Raw genomic sequence first — 6,937 nt, 5'->3', positions numbered from 1 at the left:
GTAACACGCACCGGGAGTAAAGGCTTTTTTTTGGCGGGCCACGAAACTGCAGCCCACCTTTACTCCCGGGTGGGCTTCCCACCCGGGAGTAAAGGTGGCCTGCAGTTTCGTTTCCCGCCTGTTTTAAGCAATAGTCTTGTTAAATACAATAGAAATGCAATAGTTTTTATTAAATACATAGTAAATTAAATAAAAGGCATAAAATTATTTTGTTAAAAATATGAATTTTATTTTTGTTTATTGCACATAGGAAAAATCGATAACCTAACTTTTTTATTTTTTGTTAGAATTATAAAACATAATGTAACTAATATTTATTATTTCGTTAATGCAAAAATGTAGTGTTTAATTAAAATTATTAAAATTATTGGTTTTGGACAGGAAATTTGTTTTCACATCATTTTAACGTTAATATTTTAATTTTTCATCACTCAGTATCCTAATTTACCTTTTTGAGAGAGAAATCCCACCAAATTAAACATTGATTTAATTTGAAATATGACATAATAAACATCTGAATTCACAATTATTACATAATATCTCAAACACACACTATATTAAATCACTATATCATCAAGTGGGCACAGCAGTGAACTTCTTCTTTACGTATGTCCCTTGGTTATGATCGCTTCGTAACCATGGAGTGTCCTCATCATTTACCAAGATGCTAGGGTCTTTGTTCACTTTGAAGGGCGGAATTCGGTCATCCTTTTCATATTCTTCTGACATGTCCGACTTGTCCTCAATTCCCACGATGACTCTTTTCCCTGAAAGAACTATGTGGCGCTTTGGCTCTTTGGTTGAGTCATTATCGTTTTTCCCTCTTTTTGGTTTGGTAGACATATCATTGACATAGAACACCTGATTCACATCCTTGGCAAGGACGAATGGTTCGTCTTTGTACCCAATATTACTAAGGTCTACTGTTGTCATTCCATACTCGTTGTCTACTGTTACTCCGCCTCCGGTCACCTTGACCCATTGGCACTTGAACAATAGGATCTTCAAAGTAGGTGCATATTCTAGTTCCCATATTTCATCTATGCGTCCATAATATGTCTGCTTATTCCCATTCGGGTCTGTGGCATCTATGCGGACACCACTGTTTTGGTTGGTACTCCTTTTATCTTGGGCTACTGTGTAGAATATGTTCCCATTTATCTCGTACCCTTTGTATGTGACGATATGCCATGATGGTTGCATAGCCAATAAATACAGTTGCTCATGGATGCTCTCATCACCTTGACATTTTTTTCGCAACCAACCGCCGAAAGTTTCCATGTGCTTATGCGTAATCCAAGCTTCAGTCTTCCCTGGAAACTCGGATCGTAAGAGATCCTTGTGTGTCTCAATATACGGATCTACCAAAGAGGAGTTCTGTAGAACTGTGTAGTGCGCTTTATTAAAATAATCATCATCCGTACCAATATATGTTTTCCTCCCTAGTGTCCCCTTTCCGCTTAGTCTCCCCTCATGTCTCGATTCAGGAACACCAATCGAGTCAAGGTCGGGAATAAAGTCAACACAGAACTCAATGACCTCTTCTGTTCCATAGCCCTTGGCGATGCTTCCTTCTGGGCGAGCACGGTTGTGAACATATTTCTTTAGGACTCCCATGAATCTCTCTAAGGGGAACATGTTGTGTAGGAACACAGGACCGAGAGTGAAAATCTCCTTGACTAGGTGAACTAGGAGGTGTGTCATAATATCAAAGAAGGAAGGAGGGAACACTAACTCAAAGCTGACGAGACATTGAACCACATCATTCTGTAGTTTAGCTAGATCAGTTGGATCAATTGCCTTCTGAGAAATTGCATTGAGGAATACACATAGCTTTACGGTGGCTAGACGTACATTTGGAGGTAGAATTCCTCTTAATGCAACTGGAAGTAATTGCGTCATGAGAACGTGACAGTCATGGGACTTTAAGTTACAGAATTTCTTCTCTGTCACATTTATAATACCCTTTATATTCGAGGAGAATCCAGATGGTACCTTGATGTTGTTTAAGCATTCAAACATGATTTCCTTCTCCTCTTTGCTTAGAGTGTAGCTAGCAGGACGTAAGTAATGGCGTCCATCATCTGTCTTCTCTGGATGCAGGTTGTCTCTTTCTCTCAAACAACGCAGGTCCTGTCGTGCTTCAAATGTGTCCTTAGGCTTTCCATACACACCCATAAAGCCTAGCAGGTTCACACAAAGATTCTTCGTCAGGTGCATCACGTCGATCGAGCTACGGACCTCCAGGACTTGCCAATAGGGTAGGTCCCAAAATATGGACTTTTTCTTCCACATGGGTGCGTGACCGTTAGCGTCTTTCGGAATAGGTTGGCTTCCATGTCCTTTTCCAAAGACGACTTTCACATCATTGACCATATCGAGTACATCCTCACCGGTTCGGTTGCGAGGCTTGGTCAGGTGGTCTGCTTTCCCTTTAAAATGCTTACTTTTCTTTCTTACGGGGTGATTTGCAGGAAGAAATCGACGATGGCCAAGGTACACGACCTTTCGACATTTTTTCAAGAATACACCTCTAATATCACCGAAGCAGTGTGTGCATGCATTATATCCCTTGTTTGACTGTCCTGAAAGATTACTTAGAGCAGGCCAATCATTGATTGTTACGAACAACAATGCTCGCAGATCAAAGTGTTCCTGTTTGTACTCATCCCACACACGTACACCTTCTTTATTCCACAAAATGAGAAGTTCATCAATAAGTGGTCTCAGGTACACATCAATGTCATTGCCAGGTTGCTTCGGGCCTTGGATGAGCACAGGCATCATAATGAACTTCCGCTTCATGCATAACCAAGGAGGAATGTTGTAGATACTTAGAGTAACAGGCTAAGTGCTATGACTACTGTTCTGCTCTCCAAAAGGATTGATACCATCTGTACTTAAAGCAAACCTTAAGTTTCTTGCGTCATTTGCAAACTCCGGGAATTCTCTATCGATTGCTCTCCACTGGGACCCATCAGCAGGGTGTCTCAACATATTGTCTACCTTACGGTCTTCTTTGTGCCATCGTAACAATTTTGCATGTTCTTTGTTTCTGAACAGACGTTTCAAGCGTGGTATTATAGGAGCATACCACATAACCTTGGCAGGGATTTTCTTACGTGGACGTTCGCCCTCAACATCACCAGGGTCATCTCGCCTGATCTTATACCGCGACGCATGGCATACCGGGCATGCATCCAATTTCTCGTACTCTTTGCCACGGTATAGGATGCAGTCATTAGGACATGCATGTATCTTCTCTATTTCTAGCCCCATAGGACAGACAACTTGTTTTGCTTCGTAGGTAGTGGCGGGCAATTCATTGTACTTCGGAAGCATCTTCTTTTGGATTTTTAGTAACTCTCCAAATCCCTTGTCAGATACACCATTCTTTGCCTTCCATTGCAGCAATTCTAGTGTGGTTCCCAACTTTTTCTGCCCTGCATCACAAGTTGGGTACAACAATTTCTTGTGATCTTCTAGCATCCGCTCGAACTTGATCTTCTCCTTTTCACTTTCACATTCTCTTTGTGCATCACGAATGACCTGACAAAGATCATCAGCCGGCTCATCTTCTGCGGCTACCTCTTCTTCAGCTTCTCCCATTGCAGTATCATTGAAGCACGCACCATCAGGAATAATATCATTGTTGTCCCATTGTTCTTCTTCATCTTCTTCCATTACAACACCGGTTTCTCCGTGCTTTGTCCAACAAATATAGTTTGGCATGAAACCCGACTTGAACAAGTGTGAATGAAGAGTCCTTGAGCAAGGATATTCCACCGTATTCTTACATATGGCACATGGGCAGCACATGAAACCGTCGTATTTGTTTGTCTCGGTCGCACGTAATAAAGAATGCACGCCGTCAATGAACTCTTGTGAGCGGCGATCAGCATTATACATCCAATGACGGCTCATCTGCATTACATGACATAAATATCATATTAAAACCTAGATCATAATTAATTATTTATACAACATGCGTGCCACCACAAAAGATACAAATTTATGAAAGCATCGCTATAATGTAGACAATCCCAACTACCACTAAAAGAACTAAAGCTAAAATACATTTCAGGAGCACAAGGATTTCGCGACCAATCTCAACTAAAACAGACAGATCCCCCGATTGTGCAACATCTTTGGGCTTCTTCGGCTGGATCACTGCCTCATTAGCCGCCGTATCTGCCTGTTGTGCAAGATATTTTTGCACGAGTTCAACATACTCTTTCTCCCAGTAGAAGCCTGAACATCGTCCACTGCCATCCCACTGAAATTAAAACAAAAAACTAGAACTTTAATCACAACCATCATGAAAATAGGTATAAACTAACCATAATCATTAAATACGATAAAATAACTCACATTGCGATCCAGACACTTGTAGAAGATACGATCCTTGTTGGGACCCTCCTTCTTCACTCGGTACTCCATCACAATCTTCATCTCATCACGACACTTGCCGCATGGAATGAGAGGAAGGCCCGGCCTAAGTCGCTTTGGAAACCCATGAGAGGCCGAGGACCCGGAAGCAGTTGCCATCTACTCTCTATACTCATTTTTTAATACACTATAAATTTCTTCTTTTATAAACAAATAAAATTAACAAACTATAAAATTATCTAGATCTCTAAACAATGATATTTTTAATGGTCATTGTGTTCTCGTCTTTTACTGCGGCAGGTAAGTAATTCATATGATATTTCCGCAAATTAACAGAAGAATGGGAATGTACACACATAACAGACTACTACGACGATATCGGGACGTGTGAATAAATAACCATCCGTACTAGTTGACCTTGCTTACGTGATCATCTCGACGAGCATTTCTCCACCGGACAGCACCGTACTTGGTCAAGGAAGAGCTCCGATTCTATGAGGAAGGGAACACGGTCTCCCACGACCGTTGTCGCTCTCCCTCGTAGAATCAAAGCTCCTCCTTGATGTCCGTTACCGCTCGACAGAGAACATGCTTGCCGAGCTGAACACGGTCCGCAAGTTCAACTAGTACGGATTTTCTATAATTTTCTAACTATTTTCTAAGTTTTTATTTATATATACTACGTTTAGGTACGGTGATTGACAGACTACTACGACGATATCGGGACATGTGAATAAATAACCATCCGTACTAGTTGACCTTGCTTACGTGATCAGCTCGGCGAGGATTTCTCCACCGGACGGCACCGTACTTGGTCAAGGAAGAGCTCCGATTCTACGAGGAAGGGAACACGGTCTTCCACGACCGTTATCGCTCTCCCTCGTAGAATCAAAGCTCCTCCTTGACGTCCGTTACCGCTCGGCAGAGAACATCCTCGCCGACCTGAACACGGTCCGCAAGTTCAACTAGTAAGGATTTGCTATAATTTTCTAACTATTTTCTAACTTTATATTTATATATACTTTAACCTTCTTTCATGTAAATATGCAAGCTTAAAGTGATTTTGAGCTCAAATTGCTTACAAATGAAAAAAAACCACAATAAAGAACCATAAATATATATAGTGAATAAAATGGCATAAGAAAATGGTAAAAAATGAGAGTATGAGATTGGTAACCTTTACAACTGAAGAATCGACGGAGGAATCGAAGAATGGATGGAGGAACAATGGAGGGAGGGAGGAAGCAAGAACACTATTGCAGTGAGCTTCAAAATGTGCTGAGCTCGGGCTCGGGGAGGAAGGAGGAGACGGCCGATTTATAAAGGGAGAACATTTAGTCCCGGTTGATAGATCCAATCAGGACTAAAGGTAACTTTCCAACCCCGGGCGCAGCCACGACCCGGGAGTAGACCTTTACTCCCGGTTGGAGCCACAAACCGGGAGTAAAAGTATACCTTTAGTCCCGGTTGGTGGCTCCAACCGGGACTAAAGGTCCCTGCCACCTCTGTCTGGCGCAGTAGCCGTTGGGCAGGGACCTTTAGTCCCGGTTGGAGCCACCAACCGGGACTAAAGGTATTTCTAGTCCCGGGGGCAAAAAATTCCGGGACTAGAGCCCATTTTGGCCGAGGATCAAAGGTCTGTTCTCTACTAGTGAGGAGATACCTATACGTATTTTTGTCTCCTCAGCGCTTGTTACAGCAACTGCACCGGCGCTACAAAATGGCATTATGTGATTTTCATCGAGACATAGGCTAACTACAATGGACGTGGTAGCTTGTGGAAGGCTAACACTAGAACCAAACCACAGCCGAGGTTAAGGTGTCGCCGCCGCGCCGCATCGAGCCCCGGCACGCTTAGGCCTTCTCTTCCTTTCTCTCCGGTGAACTCGCTGATGGCAAGAACGAGAGAGGATCTATTCCTTACTTATAGTTAAATAGTTTTTAAATTTAATTTATTTAAGTTTAGTCTAAATAAAGTCACCGGCAAAATTATCATTGATGCTCAGCCGAAATCTTGTTACTTGTGATAATTTCGTAGATGACTACGATGATGTCACCATTGCATTAGCAAGGGACAAAGGTGTTCATGGGCACTTGTCCACGGGAATATTGACTCCAAGCCGTACATCTCATCGTTGATGGCAGCGGAGAGAAAATCAAGTGTCCAACTTAATGGACCAAGGGTGAAGATGCTGAATCTGCAGCCTCTTGTATCCAACGATTTGACTGCCAATGCTATTTCATCGATTTAGATGCGTTCCTAGCTAAGGTTTACCGTTGGTGTATGGATTTGACATGAGAACTACACTCTGGCTTCGATTCGACAGGTCTATTAGTTTATAAGCCAAGTGAACAGGGCGGAAAACGATAAGAGGAAACTCATGGGCAAATAGCAAGGGTGCTCATGGGCACTCTCCACAGGGATATTAACTCTGGGTTGTCACGAAAGAGGAGAGAAAGTCAAGCATCCAACTCGATGGATCAAGGATTAATGGTGATAAATCTGCGGCATGTGTCATTATATGATATATCCAGCGATTCAACCGGT

Source organism: Miscanthus floridulus, chromosome 7 (genome assembly GCF_019320115.1).
Source record: "Miscanthus floridulus cultivar M001 chromosome 7, ASM1932011v1, whole genome shotgun sequence".
Classification (NCBI taxonomy): Eukaryota; Viridiplantae; Streptophyta; class Magnoliopsida; order Poales; family Poaceae; genus Miscanthus; species Miscanthus floridulus.
The sequence above is the reverse complement of the archived record's forward strand: the minus strand, read 5'-3'. Positions refer to the sequence as shown.